Genomic DNA, 13607 nt, shown 5'->3' with positions numbered 1-13607 from the left:
TGAAAGCAAATCTCAACACAATTTAGCAAAAACAATTTTAATCTTACATACAGCTAAATAAAAATGTTTTCTAGAAGAGTAATCACGGGCTTCTCACACAAATTTGAGCATTTCAAGACAATTTTTGATCATCTTAGTTTAAAAAACGTTTCAGAAACACGAAAAATTAAACGAACGAGATTACGGGAAAACGTTGACGCTATACTATAGGAAAGTTTCCTGGAATTATTTCTTTGCAAAGCAACCACGAACGTAAATTTGAGCTTCAAGACAATGTTTACTCTTCTTACCAAAACTTTCGAAAACAACGCGAGAAGAGAGTGTATGTGAACTGCAAAAAAAGTTTGAAGTAATACTTGAATAAACTGTGACTTTGAAAAATAGCATTTTGGAAAAATGTAAAGCTTATCTCCCTCGTAAATGACTCTGTGAGCTCGAAAATTGTACGTATTCTATTAAAAAAAATTCTCTGAAATTCATTTTTGGTTGCAATATTTTGACAAATACAATTCATTCCTGTAAAATTCTGTGGCAGAAGAAAGAGAACAACGTGGAATTTTATATACGTCCTCGAGTTATATCTTTGTCGAGAAAAATAAGGTTTTGGTGAATAAGCACAGAGGCTTGCTACAAAAATAATTTTACCTCGTCGAATTTGGACGTGACTTTTAATTTTGTAATCAAGACAATTAGAATTAATGGACAGCCCAGTTATAAAACACACTCGTATATTTGTAATTTGCCTATAGAAATAGTTTCTGGTTGCGATGTTTTGGCAAGCAGAGAATCAATCCGCTTAATTAATTACACTACTAAATAAAAAATTTGCTTTCGAAAGCGCGAGCTCACAGACTCTGTTTACCGAGAGATGAACACGAAGAATCGCTCCAAAAATGATTTTTCCAATTCAAATTAGGGCTTGATAATTTTGTAAACAAGACAATTAGAATTGGAGAACAGCCCTGCATTTAAACAAGCGAGTAACTTTGACCTTGTAGATAGCACCTAATAAATTGAATCTTGTCTTTTGAATCTTGTCTTTCGAATTTCCATAATTCTGCCGCTCGAATTCAATCTAATAGTCTGTCTTACTTCGCTCCCTTATGTATTATTCCCAGCTCCAATATATTGCATCCAAAGTTTTGCCTTCTTTATTCTTTCCTCCCATATCTTGCCTCCAATGCCTGGGCATTCGTCCTTTTCTTCAATGCATTGCTTTCATAGAGTGTATTCACTTGAGAAATCCTGCAAAAAATAAAAAATAAAAAGAAATCGATTTAATAAACAAGTTCTTTAGTTGTCAACAAGTTGGTTCGCTTTACAATTTGATTGCCGATTCATCAAGCACTAAAACATGCTTAAATGTATTAACTTCAACTAATTACCAAATGTTTACCCCTTGCAAATATCAAATATCCATGATCAAACGTGATTTATTGTCGCTGTACATATGTGTGCAACAAATAAATATATTTTGATGTCTATGCAAAAATGCATGCTTCACAACCATGAAATTACTAAAGGCGACTTTTTTACTTCTTTGCGTAGGAGTACACGGCCAATATTATCCGAAAGCCTGGCCCGAAAGATTGTGTTGTTATAATATTTTTTAGCAAGAGAAAATTTTTTAAACTTTTTTTACTATGATTGACCCTGGCTGCGGTCCGTCGATATTTTCATTATCTATGTTATTCAAACCAAACAAAGTTAAATTAACTCAAGAGTTATAGAATTTCCAAGGTACAACACTTTGATTCCACGAAATCGCATTGAAAATGGCTGCCTAACATTAACGTACCCCTAGTTGTTCCTTAATATCAAGTTATGTTCCAACTCGACGGGCATGCAGACATCTCAGCTCGGAAATTCCGTCCTATCTACAAAATAATCAAGAAAACAATATAAGAGACATTATCTAAGAAATAGAAAAAGCGCTATATTACGAAAAACAAACAAACAAGTAAACAACTTAACAAACAAACAGACAGCTTGGACTATTGCCATCTTAGATCACAAAATTTGCCCAAAAAAATCCTAGGAAATCTTAGAAAGCTAAATGTCGAAAGTAATGCAAGAAATCTAAGGCTGCAAAGGTTTTGGAAGAAACTTGACAAAGCATCGTGAAAAGTAACAGCTAAACGAGAAAAAAACCCCAAGAAATTTGGTCATAGCAGCCCATGAATGCTTGGTTGGCATGGAAACGAAATGTTGATACATCGCAATGTCTCCAGATCAAGTTTAGGACTGAAAAATGGTTAAATTCATTATTTCTTTTTCAGTTTTTGTTTTTGGTCCCCACATGTTCTTCTAAGTTACACTGCATTCAGTGAAATCAACACCGGCATTTCTCCCCCCCCCCCCCCCCTCTCTCTCCTCTACACTTAAATTACATTACATCCTGATCAAGTTCTAATTACTGACTACATGATCAATAGATTGTAAAGCAGACAGGTTATGAGAATAAAGAGAAGCATCAACAAGGGATATCGTCGTGATAAAACTATGAAATTCTTAGAACTAGCATGAAAGAAATGTATGCTTATTGGTAAGGAGAACTGAAATATCAAGTTTGGGTAAATAAATTAAATAATTACCTGAGTAATCTTGTAATAGTTGGCCTCGATCACTGGGATACCCGTTTAAACCTGATCCTTCTACTTTCCTGGAAGAAAAATAATGAAGCAGAAAATTTAGCATTTATTGAAATTAAATGCATTTTTTTGCCCTATTAGGCCTCTATAAAAATCTTCTAGTTTCAAAGTTTTCATGGTTAACTCCTGCTACCATTTTGTGATTTTAATTGTACAATTGATTGAAACAGTTTTAAATTCATACCAAGTGGCAGAGAATTAGACCCATATAATATATTCTTTAAAGCATCTGTAGTGCCTAGTAGAACGCTAAAAGTTATTAAGGTAACCCACGAATATATCTACAAACAATTGTCCCTTGACTATTTCCTAAAGCATTTTGTGCAAAGTTTTCGTAGTAACTGAGCTACGTTACCTCTACAAAATACAGTATTACTTTCGTGGACACTTCATACCTTGAGGACGACTTAGCGAAGAAAGTTGTCATCCATTTTGGTTGAAGCACGTGCTTTCCAAGTTTACTTGAAGTACAGTTCTTGTTGCACGTATTTATGCCTCACAACAGCTCTGAACACTCAAAGACAATCCCGAACTGAAGTTTGATACATTTTTCGTAGTAACAGACGAAGCTAAAGTTGAAACTGCACGCGTTTAAATTTTAAACATGGCCGCTTAAAGTTCGACACGAAAAGTGCAAATCGACAAATTTGAATAATTTGCAATTTAGATTTCCAAGAGTTTGCGACCACGCACTGAATAATTGTTGTCACCATTTGATTGGCTAGAATTCTCATTGTAATTACGGGCGGGTTATTTAAAATATCTAAAATGTCCTTTCTAGCATCGTTCGAGCTAGGAAAGGAAAATGGATTTTCGAAACAGGAAAATTGACCATTTTGGCTTTTAGTAAAATCATTTACGGAATAGAGTGAGAACTTAAAGGGCTATTTAAGAATTTTCTCAATGGCGGAAAGGTTTTCATTGCATTTCCACGGCGGTTATTAAGGTTTTCCAATTCCATTAAATGAAGTCAAGGCACCTAAGGCCTTGATCAGGAATTTGAAAACGGAAGTTTCAGTCTGAAAACGCATCAAATGTTTTTCGTCCACACTACGCTGGAGGAATTTTAAAACGCAACAATCACCGGTCAGTTTGGACTTCTGTTTGAGGAAAACTCGGTCAGAGAAATCACATGATTACCGCGATGTCATCGTTTTCGAAACGCTTCGTTTTCAAAATGTTCTCCGTCCACACGAAAACGAAAAGCCGGTGTTTCCAAATTACTCCAGTTTGGAAAGCGTTTTCGAAGAGCTCCGTTTTCTTGACGGATTAGTGTGGACGGTAGACCTAACCGTAGAAATAAAGTCCTCTCGCCTAGTGTGGACGGGGCCTAACTCGAGACTGCTGGAAATGCTTATCTTACTTGAATTCCGGGCTAACATTTGAAAGCTAGTGGTTGGCAGCACTAAGGGTGTTCTTTGCCCAGCATGTCGTCAGTTAAAGTCCTTGCAGTTTCTTTTAGGGTGTAAGGAAAATACATGTATAGCCAGTTCCTACGGCGAAAAAAAAATTTAGAGTAATACTGAACCCATTTCCGAGTTGCCTTAATCCTTTCTATCAAAGCGAGGCGTGGTGCTCAACCATTCAAATGAAAATGAGTTTGACTTGCATGAGAATGAAGTCACTTTCATATGAAAGGATGGGCACCAAGACTCGCTTTGGGGAAGAGGCTAAAGGTAATTCGGAAATGCCCTATTGACTGCGTTGTGACTGTTTAACTATGAAATCAAAATGACTGGAAGAATTAGGGAGCTTCATCTATCCACAATGCTATGGTCACTGACCATACCTTGCGCTTTTTGCGCGCAATATTTCAAAGAGTAGACGCACTTTGACATTGTTTGGCGCAATGTTTCAGCGATGTATTTGCGCGCAATGTTTTGGACAGAAGACGCAAAAATTGTTGAGCACGTTTTACATGATGGAAAAAATAAAAATTGTTGCGCGCATATTTTAGGGTGGACACACTGACATTGTCTGGCGTAAAGTTTTAGAAATTATTGAGCGCAATGTTTTGGATAGTAGACACAGGTTGAAATTGCTGAGCGCAATATTGGACATTGTGGACAACGTAAAAATTGTTGCGCGCATATATCAGAGAGAAGACACAGGTTAACATAGGCACGCAAGGCGTGCAAGAGTTATTTTTTTGTGAACTATAAGTCTCGGAGATAGGAGCATTCATGGAACTGTTTACAGTAATGATTTGGTTGATTTGACAAGTATTTTTGATTGCGATGTACAGCAAGAAAGAAACTGGGAATTTATGAATTTATGATGATAGCCGATAACTAAATAGTGAGCCATAAAATGTTTGACTAAACAAACTACAGTAATCTGATACGTCTCCAGATTAATGTAGATACCATCTTATTTTCTAACAGGCAATTTGATTCGTTCTTTGATACAACCCACACTGTGATTGGTGTGACACACGCACATGCATAACTCCCTCAATCACCGATCACATAGCCCTTCCCCCCGGGGGGGGGGGTGGGTACTCCCTTATATGGGCTATATAGGTACGTGCGACACCAAAGTGTATGGTTTTTCAGCCGTTTTGGTCATAAATAGGGTATGGTTTTTGCACTCTAGCCTTGATATGATTATGCTTTAAGAAGAAGCCACTTTTTCATCATTATCGAAAAGAAAATCAACAAAAGCCCTTCACAAATTTATATGTTTACGGTAATTTAACATTGGTTTGAACTAGGGAGCTAATTATAACGCAGGTCTGAAACAGGGTTTTGATTTAAGGGTCAGGCCATAAATAGGGTTTCGAATTTTTGGTCAGGTCATAAATAGGGTAGGGAATATCGCAGATTTTGGTCATAAATAGGGTATGGGTTTTGGGAAGCGGGCCGCACACCCCCACCCAATTTTTCTATGAGTACCCCCTCAGGAACCCTTCCAACCCCCAAGAGGAATTTTTGCTCAAAAGTTAAGAGAACTTTTCGCATTTTACACGAGTCGTAAGTTTACCCTTTTTACACAACACAACGCAACAACACTACTTCACCGAAAATAGAAAGAAAGAAAAAAAAAAACCTCTCTGACACGTTGAAAGTCTGATTTAATTAAATTGTACTTTAACTTGGTGCCACGCAGTCTTCAAAGAGCATTTTAACACTTTTCATACTTTTTACCTTTAAAAATATCGGACTGAAAAGAATGTCATAAAATGCCCATCAAACATAAATATGGAACTGCTACTGCAGAGACGTAAAAATCGTCCAGAAATGAAAGCTTCTTTTTTTGTTTAATATCCTGACAACAATAGCCGATAACTTGTCAGCTCCAATTGAATTTACTCCCATATAAAAACAAAAGTGTTAAATTACCATTTGTAACTAAAGATAGCAAACGTCTCGTGGGAACAAGTGGTGACGATTCGTCAGCTCTAATTGAATTTACTCCCTTGTGAAAAGCAAGAGTGTCAAATTACCCTTTGTAACTAAAAAATAAAAATATCTCGTTATATTTGCATGCAACAAGAACAAAACAATCGTTACCTGCACTTACTACAGTAAACGTTAGAACTGTTTCAAATCTTAATAGTCTCGTCTCCTCTAAAACATGTCCTTAGAACTAGAAGCGACGATTTGTCACCTCTAATTGAATTTACTCCTTGTGAAAAACAAAAGTATCAAGTTACCTTTGTAACTAAAAATAAAAATATCTCGTAAAACAAAATCTCGTTCCATTTGTATACTACTTACTCATGAACTGTTTCAAAACTCAAGGCTCATCTCGTTCATAACTAGCCACCATTACACTGAATATTATGCACTCTAAAACAACTCAATGTATGAATGTAACTGTCACACTCCGCTCCAAGCCGGACTAAAAATCACAAACCAGCAACATACACATCGGTCTTTATTTTTCAATTACCAAAGTCCTTGTGTTTAATACAATAAAAAGCTAAAGACTTCATATACCTCACTTAAGTTATCTTGAACAAAAATAACTTCCTTTTTCTTCAACTACAATTCGTGTTGGTTATTAATGTGAATAAGCGAAAACCATGATAACATTGAAGAGAAAAGATTTAGTTTCATTAAAACGTATCTCAGGAGTACCCAACGACACTTTAACTGGAAATTTAATATGTGACTTCCCAAGCACTGATTCTGTGCTCCCACGTCAATTACCATTAATAATTAACTTTCCTGGGAAAAAAATATCCGCTCTTCACTGCTAGCAAGATCGACTTTATTTCATAAAACTCCCAGCCAGACATAATGAAAATTTTGAATACCGAGCTAGAAAAATGGCAATTAGCCAAGTAGCCAGCCAGCAGTAAAGGGTAACATTGTAAATGCCAGCAAGGCAATTATTGGCGAAAAAATGTTCTGGCCAGCGTTTTGACCTAGATTAAAAACAAACGCATTGTTTAGGACCTTTATTCAACAGCCTATTGTCTGTTGACTATTATTAGAGATAAATTAGCAATATGTGGTTATTTTTGCCGCTATGAGCAAAATCTACACTATGATTATGTTATCACTTAAAAACAATACAACTTACCATTTATGTCTTAAGCGGATCGGACAAGGTGTCTCCCAGCACGTTGTTTTCCGATACTTCAGATGCCTTCCAGGTTCAGCATACGTGTGACAGTTTGGCACTTTACGTTCTGACATCTAAAACGGTTCACACTTATGTTTAAAATAAGATCCCTCTAATCCTTCTAGACATTCAGATCAAACTTGCTTTCACCAAAGAAATGCCTGTTGCAAAATTACTTTTATATACCGCTGTAAGGGAAATGAACAAAAAATAATATTGAAGTCCTTTACTACTACATATCAGCCTTACTTCTACATTGCTAGCCCAATAATGATTGTAATTTCAACATCAGCAACACACTTTATATGTTTACCCCGATTTAGTAGTTTAAAATTATTTCTAATGATTTTTTTGAAAAATAAAGGGTTATGCCAGCTCCTTAAAACAACCAAAGGGAGCTGGTTTAGTGCTGATTAGTAACACCATGTTTACCTCAAAAGTATTGAAAAACGTGTTTTTCTTTTTCTTTGGACAACTGTCTTCTATGAGCTTCCCACTCTGGAATTGCGAGATAAAAGTGTATAAACCACGTTAGAATCTTTATCATAAAACGAGTAAAAAAAATCTTCATAATACATACCTTGAATGTTGGTGATTCATCTCAGTCCATGTCACTGATCCATGCCTTACCCAAGACTGCAAAGCACTGTCAACACAACTTTCACAAATTAATTTAACTTGAAAGCTAAACAACCAAAGACACTCACATTCCTAGAGGTAGTTAACCGTAAAAATTTCATAAATACCCATTGAAGGGATGTTCAAAGCCGTTCACCGTAAAAGTTTCACACAGTTAAGTGCAAAGTTTCGCAGCAAAGACCCCGGCATTGTTGGGATGTTATAGGCCGTTCACCGTAAAAGTTTCACACAGTTAAGTGCAAAGTTTCGCAGCAAAGACCCCGGCATTGTTGGGATGTTATAGGCCGTTCACCGTAAAAGTTTCACACAGTTAAGTGCAAACATTCGCAGCAAAGACCCCGGCATTGTTGGGATGTTACAGGCCGTTCACCGCCGTAAAAGTTTCACACAGTTAAGTGCAAACATTCGCAACAAAGACCCCGGCATTGTTGGGATGTTACAGACCGTTCACCGTAAAAGTTTCACACAGTTAAGTACAAAGTTTCGCAGCAAAGACCCCAGCATTGTTGGGATGTTATAGGCCGTTCACCGTAAAAGTTTCACACAGTTAAGTGCAAACATTCGCAGCAAAGACCCCGGCATTGTTGGGATGTTACAGGCCGTTCACCGTAAAAGTTTCACACAGTTAAGTACAAAGTTTCGCAGCAAAGACCCCGGCATTGTTGGGATGTTACAGGCCGTTCACCGTAAACGTTTTACACAGTTAAGTGCAAAGTTTCGCAGCAAAGACCCCGGCATTGTTGGGATGTTACAGACCGTTCACCGTAAAAGTTTCACACAGTTAAGTGCAAAGTTTCGCAGCAAAGACCCCGGCATTGTTGGGATGTTACAGGCCGTTCACCGTAAAAGTTTCACACAGTTAAGTGCAAAGTTTCGCAGCAAAGACCCCGGCATTGTTGGGATGTTACAGGCCGTTCACCGTAAACGTTTCACACAGTTAAGTGCAAAGTTTCGCAGCAAAGACCCCGGCATTGTTGGGATGTTACAGGCCGTTCACCGTAAAAGTTTCACACAGTTAAGTGCAAAGTTTCGCAGCAAAGACCCCGGCATTGTTGGGATGTTATAGGCCGTTCACCGTAAAAGTTTCACACAGTTAAGTGCAAAGTTTCGCAGCAAAGACCCCAGCATTGTTGGGATGTTACAGGCCGTTCACCGTAAAAGTTTCACACAGTTAAGTGCAAACATTCGCAGCAAAGACCCCGGCATTGTTGGGATGTTACAGGCCGTTCACCGTAAAAGTTTCACACAGTTAAGTGCAAAGTTTCGCAGCAAAGACCCCGGTATTGTTGGGATGTTACAGGCCGTTCACCGTAAAAGTTTCACACAGTTAAGTGCAAAGTTTCGCAGCAAAGACCCCGGTATTGTTGGGATGTTACAGGCCGTTCACCGTAAAAGTTTCACACAGTTAAGTGCAAAGTTTCGCAGCAAAGACCCCGGCATTGTACATTGGTACGCCTATCGGTCTAAAACCTTGCTCAGGCTAAATATGCAGTGACAGCGTTCAATTCCAAAGGAAGATACGAAAAATTAGCCAATGGGGTTCGCGTTCTATAAAATACGTAGAACTCGGTCATTTCACGTTGTTGTTTTGCAGAAGACGGGTAAGAAATGTGTCAGAAAATGTAATGTAATGTTTCAGACCGGTCATATACTTAGTTCCCTCGTTCAGACCGATGTTTAAGGCATCGTGAAGGGCTTTTGTTGATCCGGTCTTATCGATAAAGATGAAAAAGAAGCTTCTTCTAAAGAACATACCCAATTTAAGGCTAGAGTAAGTACAAAAACCAGGCCCTATTAATAACCAAAATGGCTAAAATCGATACCCTATTTATGGCCAAAAACGGCTGAAAAACCATACACTTTGGGGCTGCCGATACCTATATAAAGCCCATATGAGGGAGTAGCCCCCCGGGGATTGCTGTTATGAAGCGAGCAGTCCGAGCACGTACGTTTTCAACGAAGACTTCCTGAAATGTTATGGCAAACGTTCAAATGTAGGCTACGACGAGGTCATCAGAGTCCTTTTCGAACGTCCAATCAAAGTTCGACCTCGGCAATGAGGAAGTAAAATGGGGTGAATCCCCTACCTAGTGACTAGTACATAAAGAACTGCTTGTTGCCTGGAGACTCAAACGGCTGGAGCTTCTTACGGTTGCCTTTGGCTGTAGTGAACCCGTTTAATTTAACAGAAAAATAACGGTAAGTAAGAGAAGGGCAAAGTGAGTGAGTGTTTGTTTTCTGTAAAGAAATATAGGAAAAGCGGAAGACCATTTTTCTGCGAAAGGTTGATGTTTACTTTTGAACAAATTTATTTTGGTGCAATCTGCGTATTCTTGATAATGGAAGGTGAAATTCTGGTCCTCTGAACAAACACCAGTGGCGGATCCAGACCTTAAGCTAAGGGCCCCCCGTGTTTTTTAGCTTGTTTTTTACCCAAAATAATCACGGGGGGGCATTGAACACCCCATCATGGACTAGCTGTGTGTCACAAATATCATTAATAAAATGTTCTCGTTTTCGTTCAGGTGCGTTTCGCTGCAACGACGAGAAAAAACTCTAGCGATTTGGCGATTGATAAAGTTTGGAGCAACAGGGCTGCTTAAAGTTCTTTTCTCTGTTTTCTGTTGGACAGCTTCGCAGCGGTAAGTTCTTAAAGGCGATTACAGAAAGTTTGTGTACCGAGTTGACAGTCGCACTGAATTTAATACGGTTATTCTAGGACTAGCACGTATTTTTAGGCAGTATTTTCTTGGCGAAATCTCTTCGCCTGATTTGAGCTTCATCCACATTTTCCGAGAAAATCGATGCTGACTTTCTCAATATGATGGGTGCCAAACTCAGCGACCAATCAGCGCTTTCTACTAAGCGCTGATTGGTAGATTTGAAACGGCCTGGCCGCTGAGTTTGGCACCGATCTTATTGAGAAAGTCAGCATCGATTTTCTCGGAAAATGAGGATTAAGCTCAAATTCGGCGAAAAGATAGAAAAAAATCTCATCAATCAACAACCGTCGCCATTTAGTGAGATTTTCAGTATTCTGGCCTTTACTCCAGTTTAAAGTGGAGGAGGTCGCGGCTGGCGGCCGCCAAGTTGCAAGCCTTGTCTCCCTCTCTTGTCTTACCGGTATTCGGCCAAAAATAATTTCGTAAAAAGACGCTTCCGACGACCCAGGAAGGCAAAAACACACCGCACATGAGTCGATTAACGTTTCATTTAGCTTTATAGGGATATTCAGACCGAGATGTGATTTAGATATGCAATTTTCAGAGCTTTATTCATAACCCTCATAGATTCTCTTCGTTTCATATAAACAATTATTCACTACGAACACATAGGGTGGTGAGTCTGTGGACTGAAGAATAGATCCGTGTTGTCACGTCTGCAGTGGAACAAGTCATCAAAGATTACGAGGGTGTTCGACGCCTCCACTTAAATATCTTGAATGATTTCATTAGGTGACTTTCAATTCACCTGTCTATTGCTAAAATCAACATTTTATGTGAACCACCGAGGTAATACCGACAGATGTAACATAATGACAAAGTCCAGTATTTTCCAGTGGATTTAACTACGATTTGTTGATATGTTGCGTGACAGCGCCAGTTTCCGTAGGTCCACAAATTGCCTTCAAAATTCATGCTAAACATTTTTACTTTAACTGGTAATGTTTTTAATCTGTTGCTTGGAGAACAGAAGTTCACAAATTTAATTCCCAGGTGAGGCGAGATTTTTTAACTTTTCTCTTTTCTTGTGTTTTTTTACTTTCCGATTCTTGTGTTCGTGTGGAACTTTTAATCGACTTTGTGGATGGCGATCTCAAAATCATGTGCCAGCGCCATAAAAGGAAACTTTTTCGCGATCTAAAACTTAGGGTTGTGAAGGAAGAACCATGACAACCATCCCTTAGTACAATCGAATAATTCAAGTCCGTATTAATAGCTTTTGTCCCGATGTAGTCTACCTTGAGAGCAGAGTCTCCTTCGATCTTCCTGATTTTTCTAGGAAGACAGAGGGAGGCTTTGTTAGCCGGGTAGGTGTAATCAAGGCCGGGAATCAAATATAGGGTCAAGTATAGACACCCACAGCTATTCAATTCAGCTTCATACAAGTGACATCTTAGACCATCTCTCATGACGATACCCGTGTCACGTTATGATGTCTGGCAAAATCAATCCCGCAATCTAATTTATAGACTTGCCACAAGTCGACCTTTTCTTAATCCTTGACTTGTTTATCTCCCTCGATCAAAGCGAGGGAGTAATCTTCGAGCGACGAATTCGCGAGCGCGAGGGACGTAAGTCGCAACAGGCCAGGGAAGAATTATTGGTAAGGACTTTTAGAAAGTCTATTTAATTTAGTCTACCACAGACCCGCTATTTTTTCTCGAGTTCGCCTAGTTCGCCCTACCCAGTCAAGTCTTCCGTTTTCCGTTGGCGTCCAGTTCTCTAGCGATATCCACTCGTTCAGCGATGGAATAAAAAATACGAGAAAATAAAAGGCTGTGAACAATCTAGCCAAAACGCAATGGGGTGGCGCCGGGAAGAGACAAAAATAGAAGAATCTTATTAAAAAAAATAGAAATCTTACTTCTGGAGTTGATGCCAGAAAGTTCTCTGTTTTCATAGATTCATTTCTCACAGGCTACTTTTAGATACGCAATTTGTGTCGCCATGAGTCCTGCTGCGATTTTTGTCGTGCCTAGGGTTGGTCTAGGGTTGCAACTCCAAATCACGCGTGTAAAGTGATGCTAGATGTTTCAAACTTACGAGGGAAACATCATCACCCTTGCTTATGACACGTGTGTGCTCGTTCCGATAAAAAATTCCTGTTCACGTTTCATGTAAATTCTAGCGATATCGCTGCCATACAGGCAGACATACATACATGCATATTCTTTTTGATGAGGCAGGTCTCCATTTGGCAACCCAAGGGCTTCTGTGGACCAGCAATTAAATTCCTCTCAAAACGTTCTAAACTATATGCTGTGTTTAGACTTGAACGGTTTACCGAGGTACCAGAGTTTACTTACCTAGGTAAACATTTTCCGTGTGTAAACGCCAACTGATACTTTGGTAAATGCCGCAAAAGACAAAAGAAATTTAACCGAGGTAAAAGTTGTAATTATCCTGTGATCAGGCATGGTTACAGTTGGTAACCAAGGTCAAGATGACAGATATATCCGTTTGTGGCGGCGTAATATTTCGCTTCCTGCGGTGAGCAGATTGTGCGATTGTCGACAAAGCAAAGCGTTTCTTTTCCAGTTTTGACTAGGCTATCATGGCAGGGCTATCTTTAAAACAGGGAACGGGGAATCGGAGAATCGGAGAATCGGGGAATCGGAGAATCGGGGAATCGGGGAATCGGGGAATCGGGGAATCGGGGAATCGGGGAATCGGGGAATCGGGGAATCGGGGAATCGGGGAATCGGGGAATCGGGGAATCGGGGAATCGGGGAATCGGGGAATCGGGGAATCGGGGAATCGGGGAATCGGGGAATCGGGGAATCGGGGAATCGGGGAATCGGGGAATCGGGGAATCGGGGAATCGGGGAATCGGGGAATCGGGGAATCGGGGAATCGGGGAATCGGGGAATCGGGGAATCGGGGAATCGGGGAATCGGGGAATCGGGGAATCGGGGAATCGGGGAATCGGGGAATCGGGGAATCGGGGAATCGGGGAATCGGGGAATCGGGGAATCGGGGAATCGGGGAATCGGGGAATCGGGGAATCGGGGAATCGGGGAAT

At 39.5% G+C, this 13607-nt stretch overlaps 2 long non-coding RNA genes across 2 annotated transcripts; both read right to left on the bottom strand.

The window, feature by feature from the left end:
* Positions 1–1580: 1580 nt before the first annotated feature.
* Positions 1581–3279, bottom strand: LOC149097667 (uncharacterized). Its single transcript, XR_016204334.1, has 3 exons — positions 3047–3279; positions 2595–2662; positions 1581–1877 (listed from the first exon to the last, which is right to left on the bottom strand). It is a non-coding gene; the product is annotated as an uncharacterized LOC149097667 (long non-coding RNA).
* Positions 3280–7183: 3904 nt separating this feature from the next.
* On the bottom strand, positions 7184–8224 carry LOC149097666 (uncharacterized). The gene is made up of 3 exons (XR_016204332.1): positions 7804–8224; positions 7656–7721; positions 7184–7297 (listed from the first exon to the last, which is right to left on the bottom strand). It is a non-coding gene; the product is annotated as an uncharacterized LOC149097666 (long non-coding RNA).
* Between the last annotated feature and the right edge of the window lie 5383 nt (positions 8225–13607).

Source organism: Orbicella faveolata, unplaced genomic scaffold (genome assembly GCF_042242905.1).
Source record: "Orbicella faveolata isolate gen_17 unplaced genomic scaffold, um_ofav_v1 contig_47, whole genome shotgun sequence".
Taxonomy (NCBI): Eukaryota; Metazoa; Cnidaria; class Anthozoa; order Scleractinia; family Merulinidae; genus Orbicella; species Orbicella faveolata.
The sequence above is the reverse complement of the archived record's forward strand: the minus strand, read 5'-3'. Positions and strand labels throughout refer to the sequence as shown.